Consider the following 18,677-nt stretch of genomic DNA (forward strand, 5'->3'; position numbering starts at 1 on the left):
TTTTCTTTTTTGCTCACCCTGCAATCGAATAAAGTAATCTTCTTCTTTGGCCTCCTTGTCTCGAGAGACAATGGATACGCGCCTGGAGGTGGTCAGTGGTTTGTGAAGCAGCGCCTGGAATGGCTATAAAAGCCAATTCTAGAGTGACAGGCTCTTCCACAGATGCTGCAGATAAATTTGGTTGTCGGGGCTGTTGCACAGTTGGCTCTCCCCTTGCGCTTTTGTCTTTTTTCCTGCCAACAGCTAAGTCTCTTCGACTCGCCACTCTTTAGCCTCGCCTTTATGGCTGTCTGCCAGCTCTGGCGATCACTGGCAACTGACTCCCACGACTTGTGATCAATGTCACAGGATTTCATGTCTCGTTTGCAGATGTCTTTAAAGCGGAGACATGGACGGCCGGTGGGTCTGATACCAGTGACGAGCTCGCTGTACAATGTGTCCTTTGGGATCCTGCCATCTTCCATGCGGCTCACATGGCCAAGCCATCTCAAGTGCCGCTGGCTCAGTAGTGGGGGTGTATATGCTGGGGACGTTGGCCGCCTCGAGGACTTCTGCGTTGGAGATACGGTCCTGCCACCTGATGCCAAGTATTCTCCGAAGGCAGCGAAGATGGAATGAATTGAGACGTCGCTCTTGGCTCTGACATACGTTGTCCAGGCCTCGCTGCCGTAGAGCAAGGTACTGAGGACACAGGCTTGATACAATCGGACTTTTGTGTTCCGCGTCAGTGCGCCATTTTCCCACACTCTCTTGGCCAGTCTGGACATAGCAGTGGACGCCTTTCCCATGCGCTTGTTGATTTCTGCATCGAGAGACAGGTTACTGGTGATAGTTGAGCCTAGATAGGTGAACTCTTGAACCACTTCCAGAGCGTGGTCGCTGATATTGATGGATGGAGCATTTCTGACGTCCTGTCCCATGATGTTCGTTTTCTTGAGGCTGATGGTTAGGCCAAATTCGTTGCAGGCAGCCGCAATCCTGTCACTGAGTCTCTGCAGACACTCTTCTGTGTGGGGTGTTACTGCAGCATCGTCAGCAAAGAGGAGTTCCCTGATGAGGACCTTCCGTACTTTGGTCTTCGCTCTTAGATGGGCGATGTTGGACAACTTGCCATCTGATCTTGTGTGGAGGAAAATTCCTTCTTCTGAAGACTTGAACGCATGTGAGAGCAGCAGGGAGAAGATCCCAAACAGTGTAGTTGCGAGAACACAGCCCTGTTTCACGCCACTCAGGATAGGAAAGGGGCCGCTATGCTGAATTGTGCCTTTCATATTGTCATGGAATGAGGTGATGATGCTTAGTAGCTTTGGTGGACATCCGATCTTTGCCAGTAGTTTGAAGAGGCCACGTCTGCTGACGAAGTCAAAGGCTTTGGTGAGATCTATAAAAGCAACGTAGAGGGGCATCTGTTGTTCATGGCGTTTCGCCTGTAGCTGGCGAAGGGAGAACAGCATGTCAATGGTGGATATCTCTGCTCGAAAGCCACACTGTGCCTCGGTAGACGCGCTCATCCAGCTTCTGGAGCCTGTTTAAAATGACTCGAGTGAAGACTTTCCCCACTATGCTGAGCAGGGAGATTCCACGGTAGTTGTTGCAGTCACCGCGGTCACCCTTGTTCTTATAGAGAGTGATGATATTGGCATTGTGCATGTCCTGTGGTATTGCTGCCTCATCCCAGCACAGGCAAAGCAGTTCATGGAGTGCTGAGAGTATAGCAGGCTTGGCACTCTTGATTATTTCAGGGGCTTTTCCACTGGCTAGAGAATCAATGGCATCACTGAGTTCCGATTTTGTTGGCTGTTCGTCCAGCTCATCCATGACTGGCAGAGACTGGGCTGCATTGAGGGTGGTCTCAGGACAACATTTCCCCTGGAGTACAGTTCTAGGTAGTGCTGCACCCATTGGTCCATTTGCTTGCGTTGGTCAGTGATCATGTCCCCTGATTTAGACTGGAGGGGGGGGGACGATCTTCCTGATGGTTGGCCCAAAAGCACTTTTAATGCCATCATACATTCCTCTGATGTTTCTGGTGTCAGAGGCCAGCTGAATACGACTGCATAGGTGTTGCCAGTAGTCATTTGCGCAGCGCCTGGCTGTTCTTTGTGCAGCGCTTCTGGCTGCTTTAAGTGCTACGGATGTTAACTCGCTGGGGGCTTACTTGTAGTTCAATAGTGCAATGTGCTTAGCAGCTACGACCGGTTCCAGCTCTTCAAAGTGAGATTGAAACCAGTCTGCATTCTGCTTCACATGTTTGCCAGAGGTGGTCATTGCTGAGTCATAGATGGCGTCTCTGATGTGGGCCCATTTGGTCTCTGTATCCCCTGTAGGAGTGTTTTGAAGGGCTTTTTCAAGTGAATTTGAACCCTGCAATCAAATAAAGTAATAAGGCAAAATAAATTATGCAAAATTGAAATGTAAATGCCCAGTAAATAGAATTAGAGCCATTACAAAGAACAGTACAGCACAGGAACAGGCCATTCGGTCCTCCAAGCCTGCGCCGATCTTGATGCCTGACTAAACTAAAACCTTCTGCACTTCTGGGGACCATATCCCTCTATTCCCATCCTATTCATGTATTTGTCAAGATGCCTCTTAAAGGTCGCTATCGTACCTGCTTCCACCACCTCCCCCGGCAGCAAGTTCCAGGCACTCACCACCCTCTGTGGCGCAGAGGCACAGTGGCGCAGTGGTTAGCACTGCAGCCTCACAGCTCTAGCAACCTGGGTTCAATTCTGGGTACTGCCTGTGCGGAGTTTGCAAGTTCTCCCTGTGACCGTGTGGGTTTTCGCCAGGTGCTCCGGTTTCCTGCCAAAGACTTGTAGGTTGATAGGTAAATTGGCCATTGTAAATTGCCCCTAGTGTAGGTAGGTGGTAGGGAATATGGGATTACTGTAGGGTTAGTATAAATGGGTGGTTGTTGGTCGGCACAGACCCGGTGTGTCGAAGGGCCTGTTTCAGTGCTGTATCTCTAAATAAATTAATAAATATATTCAAGACCGAGATCGATAGACTTCTAGCTATTTAAAAAAAAAATTAGGGCGGCGCAGTGGTTAGCACCGCAGCCTCACAGCTCCAGCGACCTGGGTTCGATTCTGGGTACTGCCTGTGTGGAGTTTGCAAGTTCTCCTGTGTCTGTGTGGGTTTCCGCCGGGTGCTCCGGTTTCCTCCCACAGCCAAAGACTTGCAGGTTGACAGGGTAAATTGGCCATTGTAAATTGCCCCTAGTGTAGGTAAGTGGCAGGGGAAGTGAGGGGATGTGGTAGGAATATGGGATTAATGTAGGATTAGTATAAATGGGTGGTTGATGGTTGGCTCAGACTCGGTGGGCCGAAGGGCCTGTTTCAGTGCTGTATCTCTAAACTAAACTAAACTAAAAACTAAACTTTGCCCCTCGCACCTTAAACCTATGTCCCCTTGTAACTGACTCTTCCACCCTGGGAAAAAGCTTCTGACTATCCACTCTGTCCATGACACTCATAACTTTGTAAACCTCTATCATGTCGCCCCTCCACCTCCGTCGTTCCAGTGAAAACAATCCGAGTTTATCCAACCTCTCCTCATAGCCAATGCCCTCCAGTCCAGGCAACATCCTGGTAACTTCTTCTGTACCCTCTCCAAAGCCTCCACGTCCTTCTGGTAGTATGGCGACCAGAATTGCACGCAATATTCCAAGTGAGGCCTGACTAAAGTTCTGTACAGCAGCAGCATGACTTGCCAATTTTTATACTCGATGCCCCGACCGATGAAGGCAAGCATGCCGTATGCCTTCTTGACTACCTTATCCACATGTGTTGCCACTTTCAGTGACCTGTGGACTTGTACGCCCAAATCTCTCTGCCTGTCAATACTCCTAAGGGTTCTGCCATTTACTGTATACTTACCACCTGTATTAGATCTTCCAAAATGTATTACCTAAAGGATCTGTTCCCACCCTGTTTGCCAAGAAACTGGGACCCATGTCATAGAGTCATAGAGTTGTACAGCATATAAACAGGCCCTGCGGCCCTCCGCATCCATGCCGACCATAATGCCTATCTATACTAATCCCACCTGCCTGCATTAATTCCATATCCCTCTATGCCTTGCTCATTCAAGTACCTGTCCGGATGCCTCTTAAATGTTGCTACTTTTCCTGCCTCCACCACCTCCTCAGGCAGCTCATTCCAGATATCCAGTTTTCTTTGTGTGAAAAATTTACCCCTTTGATCCCCTTTAAACCTCCTCTCTTTCACCTTAAATCTATGCCCTCTAGTTTTAGTCACCCCTACCATGGGAAACCGATTATGGCTATCTACCCTATCTTGCCTCTCATAATTTTATATACCTCTATCATGTCCCCTCTCAGCCTCCTTCGCTCCAGGGAAAGCAGACCCAGCCTATCAAATCTCTCTTTATAACTCAAGCCCTCCAAACCAGGCAACATCCTTGTGAATCTTTTCTGCACCCTCTCTAGCTTAATCGCATCTTTCCAGTAGTGCGGCGACCAGAACTGCACACAGTACTCCAAATGCGGCCTAACCAACGTTCTGTACAACTGTAACGTGATGTCCCAATTCTTGTACTCAATGCCTCGGCTGATGAAGGCAAGCATGCCATACGCCTTCTTCACCACCCTGTCTACCTGTGTTGCCACTTTCAGGGAACTATATACTTGCAGCCCAAGGTCTCTCTGCTCAACAACACTCCCCAGGGCCCTGCCATTCACTGTATATGTCCTGCCCCGGTTTAGCTTCCCAAATTGCAACACTTCGCACTTGTCTGCGTTAAATTCCATTTGCCAATCCCTTGCCCACTTTCCCAGTTTATCTATATCCTGTTGTAACCTTAGACAACCTTCTTCACCATCCACTATACCACCAATTTTGGTGTCATCTGCAAACTTACTAATGCCCCCTACATTCACATCCAAGTCATGAATATATAATGACAAACAACAGAGGGCCCAGCACCGATCCCTGTGGCACACCACTGGTCACCGGCCTCCAATCTGAAAAACAACCCTCTACGACCACCCTCTGCCTCCTGTCACCATGCCAATTTTGTATCCAATTGGCTAGCTCACCCTGGATCCCATGTGTTCGGACCTTCTGGACCAGCCTACCATGCGGGACCTTGTCAAAGGCCTTGCTAAAGTCCATGTAGACAACGTCCATCACCCTGCCCTCGTCAATCCTCTTGGTCACCTCCTCGAAAAACTCAATCAAATTGGTGAGACATGATTTCCCACGCACAAAGCCATGCTGACTATCCCTAATCAGATCATGCTTTCCAAATGCATATAAATCCTGTCTCTCAGAATCCCTTCCAATAACTTTCCCACCACTGATGTAAGGCTCACCGGCCTGTCGTTCCCTGGCTTATCCCCGCTGCCCTTCTTAAATAAAGGCACAACATTAGCTATCCTCCAGTCTTCCGGTACCTCACCCGTGGCTGACGATGATACAAAAATCTCTGCCAGGGCCCCAGCAATCTCGTCCCTTGCTTGCCATAGCAACCTCGGATACACCTGGTTAGGCCCTGGGGATTTATCCACCTTAGTGCACTTCAAAACCTCCAACACCTCCTCCTTTGTAATGTTGATATGCTCCAGGATATCGGTGTTCCCTCCCTTGAACTCACTAGCTTCCATGACCTTCTCCACGGTAAATACAGACGAGAAGTATTCATTTAAGACCTCGCCTATTTCCCGTGGCTCCACACATAAATTACCACACTGATCCTTAAGGGGACCTACTCTCTCCCTAGCTACCCTTTTACCTTAATACACTTACAGAATCTTTTTGGATTCTCCTTTATCTTATCTGCCAGGGAAATCTCACGGCCCTTTTTCGCCCTCCTAATTTCCTTCTTAAGTGTAGTTCTACATACCCTATACTCCTCGAGGGACTCGCTTGATCCCAGCTGCCTATACCTGACATATGCCTCCTTCTTTGTCCTGACCAGACCCTCAATATCCCTTGTCAACCGAGGTTCCCTAAACTTGCCAGCCTTGCCCTTCCATCTAACATGTACATGCCGGCCCTGAACTCTTCCTATCTCACTTTTAAAAGCCTCCCACTTGCCAGACGTCCCTTTACCTGTAAACAGCCTGTCCCATTCAACTTTTGAGAGTTCCTGTCTGATGCCATTGAAATTAGCCTTCCCCCAATTTAGGACTTCAACCTGAGGACCAGTCATAGAGTATTTGCAGCACAGAAACAGGCCCATTGTGTCTGTGCCGGCCATATTCTAATCCCATATTCCTGCACTTGGCCCGTAGACTTGTCTGCTATGGCGTTTCAAGTGCTCATCTAAATACTTCTTGGGTTTCATTTAACCCTCAAATTCACGGCACTGCCCAAAACACCAGCATTATTCAGGAATTATAATAAGCCTTTAGACAGCTTCACCTTTCAGAGGTTTAATTTAGTCTTGCGAGGTGGCGAGGGGGATGTGGTCTGTTTGTCAGGCACCGGGGGTTAACGTGTCTTTGTCAAGTTGCAAGGCTGGGCTGCTCCTTTAACCCCAGGCTTTCAACCTATTAAAACATCCAGGGCCCCAATCCAACATGAACTAGTTAACCCTGGGCCCCAGAGAGGAAATTAACCCACAAGCTAGTAAACAGACACAACTCACGTGGGCTCTTTGGGTGCAGCCTGTGGACAAGGCCTCAGTGCGTCCCCTCTGGAGGAAGCTCCTGTCCAAGGATTCCTCGTCCCAAACTTTCCGTCTTTTCATCTTCACAATGCAGTTTTCAGACCCTTTGGGTCTTATCCTTTTCCATAACTATCTTGAAGCTAATAGAGTTATGGTCACTGGTCCCAAAGTGCTCCCCCACTGACACATCAACCACCTGCCCAGCCTCATTTCCTAAGAGGAGGTCAAGTGTAGCCCCTTCTCTAGTAGGACCATACACATACTGCTTCCGAAAACTATCCTGGACACACTCAACAAATTCTTCCCCATCTGATCCCTTAGCACTTAGGCAGTCTCAGTCAATATTAGGGAAGTTAAAATCACCTACTGTTACAACCCTATAATTCCTACACCTATCTGTGATTTCCTTACATATATGCTCCTCCAATTCCCTCTGACTATTGGGGGGCCTATAGTATAATCCCATCAAAGTGATCACCCCTTTCTTATTTTTCGGTTCTACCCATATGGCGACGCTGGACGTTCCCCCCCCCCCCCCCCCCCCCACTCCCGGATATCCTCTCTAAGTATTGCCGTGATGTCCTCCCTAATCAATAGTGCAACTCCCCCTCCTCTCTTACCTCCACCTCTGTCACGCCGGAAGCATCGGTACCCCGGAACATTGAGCTGCCAGTCCTGCCCATCCCTCAACCACGTTTCCGTAATAGCTATAATATCACAATCCCATGTACCGATCCATGCTCTGAGTTCATCTGCCTTACCTGTAAGGCTTCTTGCATTAAAGTAAATGCAGTTTAGCCTACCAGACCTTCCATGCTCCCTGTCCTGCCCCTGCCCGGCCTGCCTACTGGACTTGCTTGCTTTAACCTCTACATTTGCCTCAACTCATCGGAGAGACTTTGAGTCCCACCCCCTTTCCAGACTAGTTTAAACCCTCCCGAGTAGTGCTAGCAAACCTCCTCGCAAGGATATTGGTCCCTTTCCAGTTCAGATGCAACCCGTCCCTCTTGTACAGCTCACCTCTGCACCAGAAGAGATCCAAGTAACTGAAGCCCTCCCAGCTACAACAGCTCTTCAGCCACGCATTCATTTGCCTAATCCTCCTATTCCTACCCGCACTAGCACGTGGCACAGAGAGTAATCCTGAGATTACAACCCTAGAGGTCCTGCTTTTTAACCTTCTGCCTAACTCCCTATATTCACTTTGCAGAACCTCATCTCTCTTCCTGCCTATGTCTTTAGTCCCAATATGGACCACGACCTCTGGCTGCTCACCCTCCCCTTTCAGAATGTCCTGCAGCTGCTCTGAGACATCCTTGACCCTAGCACCAGGGAGGCAACATACCATCCTGGAGTCTTGTTTGCGGGCACAGGAACGCCTATCTGCACCCCTTACGATAGAATCCCCTATCTCTATAGCTCTTCCACCCCTTTTCCTCCCCTGCTGTGCAGCAAAGCCCTCCGTGGTGCCACGAACGTAGCTGTTGCTGCTTTTCCATGGGAGGCCATCCTCGCCCCCCAACAGTATCCAAATCGGTATATCTGTTTGAGAGGGGGGTGGCCACAGGGGACTCCTGCACTACCTGCCGATGCCTACTACTCCATCTGGTGGTCACCCATCCCTTTTCTGCCTGGGCAGCCATTACCTGCGGTGTGACCACCTCACTAAACGTACTATCCACAATGTTCTCAGCATTGCAGATGCTCCATAGTGAATCCACCCGCAGCTCCAGCTCCGTAATGCAGGTAGCCAGTAGCTGCAGCTGGATACACTTCCTGCACACATGGTCATCAGGGACACTGGAAGCGTCCCTGATTTTCCGCATAGCGCAGGAGGAGCATATCATGGGGCTGAGCTCTCCTGTCATGACCTACCCTTAGTTTAATTAGTTACTCCCTGAAATAAAAAATACTAATTACACTAGGGGCCTTGTTCTACCCACTCCAATCTAAAGTCCTTAAAAAAAAAAACCACTTTAATAGTACTCACCTTTCTCAGCAAAAAAAACTTTCCCCTTAGTGCATTTAAATATCTTTAAAAAAAATAACAGCTGCTACTCACCCAACCAATCGCCTTGCAGCTCTCCGCTGGCGTCACTGTTGTCTTTTTTTTTCAAAACTCTGGCACGCTGGAAGAGCTCCTCTCCGCTTCGGAAGGTAAGAGACTGGGCCTCAAACCTCGGGCTAGATTTATAGGCTCCGCTCTCGGCGTTCTCCCCACAGGTCCGCTCCGCTCCCGGAATGTGTTTATCAATCGAATGTAGCATGTGTGACATAAGATGGGATTCTTCATACTAACCATTAACATGCCAGAGAAAAGAGCAAATTAATGGCAGCCTTCAAACTTAAGATGGTAAAAGTTGCTGAAAACCATGGTAACAGAGCAGCAGCACGGTAATTCGATGTTAACGAGACAAACGTTAGACTTTGGCGAAACTCAAATTACAAGCTGAAGTCCCAAGGCAAGCAAGCCAATGCCTCTGACATGGAAAAAAGGCTCAGCACCCACAGCTCGCACAACAACGTCTGGAATATATTCACCAACATCAAGCAAGTAGATGTGCATTCAGCATTGTACAAATTCATTTGAAAGCCCTTTATATCATAAACACTGTGGACCCCAAGTCCACCTTTAAAGCATCTCCAAAATGGTGCTATCTCTTCATTTGAAGGCATGACATCCATACATTGACACACTTCAATCGTACAAGGCATGCCTAATGATTGTGAAGACAAGCAATGTGAATACCAGCATTATACCATAAAGTTACAAAAGCAACACCATTATAGTGCATCCCACATTACCAATGTGGATCAGACACCTCTCACATTTGACATCCCATTCCGGCAAATCATGGCTTTTAAAGGAGAAAAATCGATTACCTTGAGCTCAACTGGCAACAAAAAGAACTGTTTCAGAGTCATGCTCGGGGACATATGAAGATGGGACATAGATGCTGCAATGTATTATCGTCAACAAAAAACTGTCCCAAAGAATATCACATGGTCAAAAGGTGTGATTGTACGTGAACATGAAAAAGTTGGATTTATTAAGGTTTGACCAAAGACTGGTTGCATAGCGTGTGGTACAAAGGCCCCTCTTGGGAACGTCTTATGCTGGTCCTTTTTAGGTGTATCGATTGCCATGCCTCAAGGATATCCTAGAATATAATCACACAAATCTTGTCATTATTCTTGGGGGCATGACAGACCAGTTGCAAGTCGTGGATATCAGCTACTACTGACCATTTAAACAGCAGCTGCGCCAAAAGTGGAATGAGTGGCTCTACACTGGAGCACATGCAATTACACTGTCGAGCAACCAGAAGAAACTAGACCTTTTGCTCACTCCCCAGTGGATCGAAGGAGTCTTGGATGCCATTGATCTATGCCTGATCCAGCAAGACTTCAAGAAGCATTGTCTCATAAATGCTATGTATGGGATGATAATGCAACTGAAATGGATGATGAAGATGCTATCTGTGGTGATGCCATTTACCGTAGCGATGAGAGAGATGACGAGGCGGCAGAGGAACTGTGTAAACTATTTGAGGACAGCGATTCAGACACAGCATACCAAGGCTTTTATACATGTAAATAAATGTAAAGAAAAGTCTCAAAACTTACTGGTAGCTTCTTGATCATTTCTTTCAAAAAATAAGTTTATAAATACCAGCTGCAAAAAAAAAAGTTTTGATTTGTTACCATGTAACATATGCACTCTGACTTCCAGATAAATCTTTAGGGGAAAAAATGCATATTATATTTGGAAAATTACGGCTTGAAATTCTCCAGAACGTGAATGTTTAAGGATCATACTGCCAAACTCCACCTCTGGAACTCTTCTTATGAACACTTTAAGTATTTGTTTGTCCTCCTTCTTATACCTCCAGAACCTTTAACAGACTTGGGCTGCACACACTCCTAATAAAGCTACTATTACAGGGTCTTCTCCAGTTACTCATTTTCTCTCAGATGTTTTTTGTCTGTCCTGTAGTTGATGGCTCATTTTCTGACTTATTCTGTTAACTCGAGTTCCCCTTTCTCACGCTGCTCCTTCTCCATATCGGTGAGCTCCACTCACCATCGCTCCCAATATATCCCTTTACTGATGATTTCACTCTGCATAAATGCTCACATATTCCAGTCTCCTCACACTGCAATGGCTGAAGTACTACACTGTGAATTCCAACACCTCACTAATAGTAGAACTCTGAGCTTTCCACCCAAGGATATTTTATTTCTGTAGCCAGTACATCCTCTGTAGCCTGCAGCAAAATTTAGTGACTCATTAAACCTTGCAGACAGAGCATGAAGATTCCTATTTCATTATTGCTGCAACTTGGAGACACAAAGCATTCCAAGAAGAACCAATGAGAGGGAGTAACTAGTGAACCTTGTCAGATTTGAGTGTCAGGTAGTCTTGATGTGTAAACATATCTTTGTAAGTTGTTCATCTAAACAACATTAGCATCGCTTCCTTAGTTAAAAGTATTGATACACCTGAATTTTAACATTCTATAGAGAAAAAATATTAAAGGGTATGGAGAAAGAGAAGGGCAGTGGGATTACAGTAGATATCTCCAATCTAGAACTAGTGCTGTTACAGACATGGGAACATAAGAAATAGGAGTAGGAGTAGACCATGCAACCCTTCGAGCCTGCTCCACTGTTCACTAACACCATGGCTGATCTTCTACCGTCTCCAGCTCCTATCAGACCGTGTTAGGGAATTGGAGCTGGAGCTGGATGAACTGAGGATCATTCGGGAAGCTGAGGGGTTGATAGATAGAAGCTACACGGAGGTCGTTACTCCACAAATCAAAGGCAGCTGGGTAACAGTTAGAGGTGGGAAGAGGTCAGTGCAGGGATCTCCTGTGGTCGTTCCCCTCAACAACAAGTATACAGTTTTAGATACTGTTGGGGGGGACGGCCTATCGGGGGCAGGCTGCAGTGACCGGGCCTCTGGCACGGGGTCCTGCACTGTGGCTCAGAAGGGAAGGAGGGAGAATGGGAGAGCACTAGTCATCGGGGACTCGATGGTGAGGAGTACGGACAGGCGGTTCTGTGGGCGCAGGCGAGACGCACGGATGGTTTGTTGCCTCCCTGGTGCCAGGGTCCGTGATGTTTGTGATCGCGTCTTCAGGATCCTTAAAGGGGAGGGGGAGCAGCCAGAGGTCGTGGTGCACATTGGCACCAACGACGTAGGAAGGAAGGGTGGCACAGATGTTAGAAGTGAGTTTAGGGAGTTAGGCTGGAAGCTGAAAGCTCGGACGGACAGAGTTGTTATCTCTGGTTTGTTGCCGGCGCCACGTGATAGTGAGGCTAGGAATAGGGAGAGAGCACAGCTGAACACGTGGCTGCAGGAATGGTGTAGGAGGGAGGGCTTCCAGTTCTTGGATAATTGGACTGCATTCTGGGGAAGATGGGACCTGTTCAAACAGGACGGGCTGCATCTGAACCAGAGGGGCACCAATATCCTGGGAGGGAGGTTTGCTAGTACTGTTCGGGAGGGTTTAAACTAGTTTGGGAGGGGGATGGGAACCGGACTTGTAATCCAGGGACCAGTGGGTCCACTCAGAAAGACAAAGAGTGTAGTGAGGTATTGGGGAAGGTAGCACTGTCACAGAGGACAGATGGGCACGGAGAAGGGTTAAAGTGCGTATACTTCAACGCAAGAAGCATCAGGAATAAGGTGAGTGAATTGAAGGCGTGGATGGGCACTTGGGACTACGATGTTGTGGCCATCACTGAAACGTGGATAGGTGAGGGTGAGGAATGGTTTTTGGAGGTACCTGGTTATAGATGTTTTCATAAGATTAGGAATGGTGGTAAAAGAGGTGGGGGGGTGGCATTGTTAGTTAGAAATAGTGTAACAACTGCTGAAAGAATTTTCGAGGAGGATCTGCCGACTGAGGCACTGTGGGTTGAGGTCAGGAACAGGAAAGGAGCAGTCACCTTGATGGGAGTTTTCTATAGGCCCCCCAATAGCAGCAGGGAGGTGGAAGAGCAGATTGGGAAACAGATTTTGGAAAGGAGCAGAAGTCACAGGGTAGTAATTATGGGGGATTTCAACTTCCCAAATATTGATTGGCAACTCTTTAGATCGAATAGTTTGGATGGGGTAGTGTTTGTGCAGTATGTCCAGGAAGCTTTTCTGACTCAGTATGTAGACTGCCCGACCAGAGGGGAGGCAATATTGGATTTGGTACTAGGTAATGAACCAGGGCAAGTGATAGAGCTGTTGGTGGGCGAGCACTTTGGAGATAGTGATCACAATTCTGTAGCATTCACTGTGGTAATGGAGAGGGATAGGTATGTGCAACAGGGCAAGGTTTACAATTGGGGGAAGGGTAGATATGATGCTGTCAGGCAGGAACTGAGGAGCATAAGTTGGGAGCATATGCTGGCAGGGAAGGGCACGGTCGAAATGTGGAACTTTTTCAAGGAGCAGATAGTAGGGGCCATTGATAAGCATGTCCCTGTCAGACAGGGAAGGGATGGTCATGTGAGGGAACCGTGGTTGACAAGAGAGGTTGAGAGTCTTGTTAGGAAGAAGAAGGATGCGTATATAAAGTTGAGGAAAAAGGGCACAGGCATAGCTCTGGAGGGATACAAGTTGGCCAGGAAGGATCTGAAGAAAGGGATTAGGAGAGCTAAGAGAGGGCATGAAAAATGCTTGGCGGGTAGGATAAAAGAAAACCCCAAGGCCTTTTACGCGTATGTCAGAAATGTGAGGATGACTAGGGGGACCATAGGTCCGGTCAAGGACAATAGCGGGAGACTGTGTGTTGAGCCGGAAGAGATAAGTGAGGTTTTGAATGAGTACTTCTCTTCGGTATTTACGAATGAGAAGGGGTGTATTACTGAAGAGGACGGTGGGAAGCAGACTGGTAAGCTCGAGGAAGTGCTCGTTAGGAGGGAAGATGTGTTGGGGTTTTTGAATAACTTGAAGATAGACAAGTCTCCCGGGCCTGACGGGGTATATCCAAGGATGTTATGGGAAGCAAGGGATGAAATTGCAGAGCCGCTGGCAATGATCTTTTCATCTTCTCTGCTGACGGGGGTGGTACCAGGTGATTGGAGGGTGGCAAATGTTGTGCCCCTGTTCAAGAAAGGGAATAGGAACAACCCTGGGAATTACAGGCCAGTTAGTCTTACTTCGGTGGTAGGCAAGTTGATGGAAAAGGTGCTGAGGGATAGGATTTCTGAGCATCTGGAAAGACACTGCTTGATTCGGGACAGTCAGCACGGTTTTGTGAGGGGTAGGTCTTGCCTCACAAGCCTGATTGAATTCTTTGAGCAGGTGACCAAGCAAGTGGATGAGGGTAAACCAGTGGATGTGGTGTACATGGATTTTAGTAAGGCATTTGATAAGGTCCCCCATGGTAGACTTATGGAGAAAGTCAGGAGGCATGGGATAGTGGGGAATGTGGCCAGTTGGATTAAGAATTGGCTAACTGATAGAAGGCAGAGAGTGGTCTTAGATGGTAAATACTCAGCCTGGAGCCCAGTTACCAGTGGCGTGCCGCAGGGATCAGTTCTGGGTCCTCTCCTGTTTGTGATTTTTATTAACGACTTGGATGAGGAAGTCGAAGGGTGGGTCAGTAAATTTGCAGATGATACAAAGGTTGGTGGAGTTGTGGATACCGAGGAGGGCTATTGTCGTCTGCAAAGGGACTTGGATAGGTTGCAGTGCTGGGCTGAAAAGTGGCAGATGGAGTTTAACCCTGAAAAGTGTGAGGTCGTCCATTTTGGAAGGACAAACATGAATGCAAAATACTGGGTTAACGGTAGGGTTCTTGGGCATGTGGAGGAGCAGAGAGACCTTGGGGTCTATGTGCATAGATCATTGAAAGTTGCAACTCAAGTGGATAGGGCTGTGAAGAAGGCATATGGGGTGTTAGCGTTCATTAGCAGAGGGATTGAATTTAAGAGCCGTGAGGTGATGATGCAGCTGTACAGGACCTTGGTAAGGCCTCATTTGGAGTACTGTGTGCAGTTCTGGTCGCCTCATTTTAGGAAGGATGTGGAAGCCTTGGAGAGGGTGCAGAGGAGATTTACCAGGATGTTGCCTGGAATGGAGAATAAGTCTTACGAGGAAAGGCTGAACATTCTAGGCCTCTTCTCATTAGAAAGGAGAAGGATGAGGGGTGACATGATAGAGGTTTATAAGATGATCAGGGGAATAGATAGGGTAGACAGTCAGAAACTTTTTCCCCGGGTGGAGCAAAGCGTTACAAGGGGTCATAAATTTAAGGTGAAGGGTGGGAGATATAAGGGGGATGTCAGGGGAAGGTTCTTTACCCAGAGAGTGGTCGAGGCATGGAATGCCTTGCCCGGGGAAGTTGTTGAGTCAGAAACTTTAGGGACTTTCAAAAGGCTTTTGGATAGGTATATGGATAAAGGAGAATGATGGGGTATAGATTAAATTGTCCTTGACAGAGGACAAAGGATCGGCACAACATTGTGGGCCGAAGGGCCTGTTCTGTGCTGTATGTTCTATGTTCTATGTTCTAACTCCCCATATCCTTTGATTCCCTTAGTATCCAAAAATCTATCGATCTTTATCTTGAATATACTCCATGAATGAGCATCCACAGCTCTCTGGGACAGAGAATTCCAAAGATTCGTAATCCTTTGAGTGAAGAAATTTCTCTTCAGTCCTAAATGGCCAACCCCTATTCTGAAACCATGAATCATAGTTGTAGACTCCCCAGCTAGGAGAAACATCCTTCCAGCATGTACCCTGTCAAGTCCTTTAAGAATGTTATATGTTTCAATTAGATCACCTCTCATTCTTCTCAACTCGAGGGAATATAGGCCTAGTCGACTCAATCTTTCCTCATAGGTCTATCTCCTCATCCCAGAATCAGTCTCGTGAGCCTTTGTTGCACTCCCTCTAAGGCAAATATATCCATCCTTGGGTATGGAGACCAAACTGCACACAGTACATCAGGTATGGCCTCACCAAGGCCTATTAATTACAGTAAACATCTTTACTCTTGTACTCCAATCCCTTTATAATAAAGGCTAACATTAAGTTTGCTTTCCTAATTACTTGCAGTACTTCATGTTAATTTTCTCTGATTTATGTACAAGGACACCCAGGTCCTCCTGAATATCAACATTTCCCAGTCTCTCTCTCTCTTTGAAAATATTTTGCTTTTCTATTTTTCTTACCAAAGTGGGTAACTTCACACTTCCCCACATTATATTCTATATGCCGTGTCCTTGCCCACTCACTTAACTTGTGCATATCCCTTTGCTGCGTCTGCACCCTCCTAACTTTGTTTCATCAGCAAATTTGGATACATTACACTCAGTCCCCTAATCTAGGTCACTGGTTATAGATTGTAAATAGGTGAGGCCCAGGCACTGATCCTAGAGATACCCCACTAGCTATAGCTTGCCAACTTGAAAATGACCTGTTTATTCCTACTCTCTGTCCGTTAACTAATCCTCAGTCCAAAGTACTGTATTTTCCCCAATCCCACGAGCCCTATTTTAATATAATAACCTCCTTGTGTGGTACCTTATCGAATGCTTTTTGGAAATCCAAATAGACTACATCTACTGGTTTCTCCCTTATCCACCCTACAACCTCAAAAAACTCTTAACCGATTTGTCAAACATAATTTGCCTTTCAGAAATCCATGTTGATTCTGCCCAATCATATTATGATTTTCTAAGTGCCCTACAATTCCTTTACTAATGATAGACATGGGCATAATAGGCTGAGTGACCGCCTTCTGTGCTAAAATATCTCTGATTTGACATTTAATGCAAACCATGCATGTGGTCCCCCTCTTCATTCACTCCATTTCGAATGACTTCCAAATTCAAGCATAAAATGACCTGGCTTAATTTTCCAGAGCCCAGAACCACACATCTCCACCACCTCAGCGCACTGTTCATGTTTCGTGGGGAATAAAATATTTTAATTTAATCACAGTGCGTCTTAAGTGATTGATACCACTGGGGTAGAAATATCACAAATTGGAATGTTTGAATAAATAATATACATGAATACATAAAACTCACATTGCAATCTGAATGCAGCCTTTCTTAGAGAGCTTTTTTTCCATTTATCAAGATTTAGCTACCTTCACATTTTTACCATTTGTGTTTTCGCTTATGTTGCTAATTGCCAAAGGGTTCTGGGAAGGGGGAATTGACAAACAGTAGGGTTAGATTGAGGAAAAAACCCTTTTTTAATATTCTGAATTACAAGAAAATGCATACAGGGAGGAAAAGTCCTGAGCAAAACTAGAAGTAAAGAATAACATATGAGAGGAGGCAAACATCGCAAAGTACACAGCAGGATACTAATAGCGTACAGCAATAATGCAAAAATAATACAGTAACAGCAATATAATACAACAATGATACAATAACAAATTGTCACAATAGTGCAACAACATAGGAGCAAAACATAAACCAATAATAATTATAAAGCATTAATACAAAAATAATGTAACAGTAATAATGCAGCAATAGGTTGGTAACAGCCAGAAACTTCAGGCAAATATATCCAATCAACAAAAATATTGCAACAGCATTGTAGCACAGTTCTCGGGAAGGACTGATGGAGAGTCTTAGCCCACGTAAGTCCAATCCGGCCCCACACTGGCAAAGTGGTTGGGGCCAGGGCATCAAATCATGGCTTTAACACTAGGGAAAATCTTTGGCAGGAGCACCTCAGATCTGATTTTATAACACAATGCAACAATTTATTTCATGCCTTCAATGAGACTAACTTAGATTACATGTCATAGACGAAAGATCTCAGGATTTCATTCAAGAGCCGCCATATAATCCAATGGAAGTGTTGAAGAGCCCACAAATTCAGGGTTGTGAAAAGCAAGTTTGGGTCAGACACTAGGACATACACAGAAAAGGATTACCAGCTACATTCGTTGCCAGGGAGGGTGCATGAGGCTAGGACACCAGACTCATTTGAGAAACAGCTGGACACTTCAGATGGTGAGACGGTAGGTTATGTAGATTGAATAGGCTGAAGGGCTTTCTTCATCTGAACAGATCTTGTGAAGTACTATCCACCTTCTAGTCCTAATGAGAATGAATAACAGTAGGTAGATGTATTTAGAAAAACAATTAATGACTTTAATGTGATAGTACGTCACAAAGTGAATATGTCATGAAGTGTGATTTATGTCCCACTTTGAGCTGGATCATAATTCACTCAGAACTCTATCACATGTAAACTACACAGTCAGCACCATGAATAGAATATAAATCAGACTGCTTGGCTGCCCTTAACATATCCTCTATTTATTCTTCCTGATCTCTGCAAAGTTGATTGCCTCCAAGTACTGCACAAGATTAAGATCAATTAAAAAATCTCACTCAGAGCTAACATTTTTAATGTAATTCTGCTGATTTTTTTGTTCTTAAGACTTCCATTTATCATATGATCTTGGCATGCACCCTAATTAATTGTGAAAAATAAGAGAATGTATTTGTAAAAGATGCAGGAACTTGAACTATACATTAGGCTATTCTTCTGAGCTAAATGTCACTGCATTTCATATCCTGTTATATGAAAAGGAAGAACATGCAGGGTTACGGGGAGAAGGGGGGAATGGAATTGAATGAATTGCTCTTTCGGAGAACCGATGCAGACATGATGGACTGAATGGCCTCCTTCTGCACTGTAACAATTCTGTGATTCCATTGATTGATGCTGGTAAGCTATGCAGTATGGTACTGCAAGAACCTATTTAAAACACATTTTACAAACATATGCCAGTAACAAAATAGTTTAAAAAAAATGATTAAGCAGCATCAATGCGTTGAGGCAATGTTTTTATTAATACCTTTGCCTTTGCTTTCCAGAGACAATTCAAATTAACTATTATGATGCAAATGCAGAGGTCCAATAGAACTGTAACAAAAACAAGAAATGCTGGATTCACTCAGCAGGTCTGGCAGCATCTGTGGAAAGAGAAGCAGAGTTAACGTTTCGGGTCAGTGACCCTTCTTCGGAACTGACAAATATTAGAAAAGTCACAGATTAT

The sequence above is a fragment of the Heterodontus francisci genome, chromosome 42 (genome assembly GCF_036365525.1).
Source record: "Heterodontus francisci isolate sHetFra1 chromosome 42, sHetFra1.hap1, whole genome shotgun sequence".
In the NCBI taxonomy this organism is placed as follows: domain Eukaryota; kingdom Metazoa; phylum Chordata; class Chondrichthyes; order Heterodontiformes; family Heterodontidae; genus Heterodontus; species Heterodontus francisci.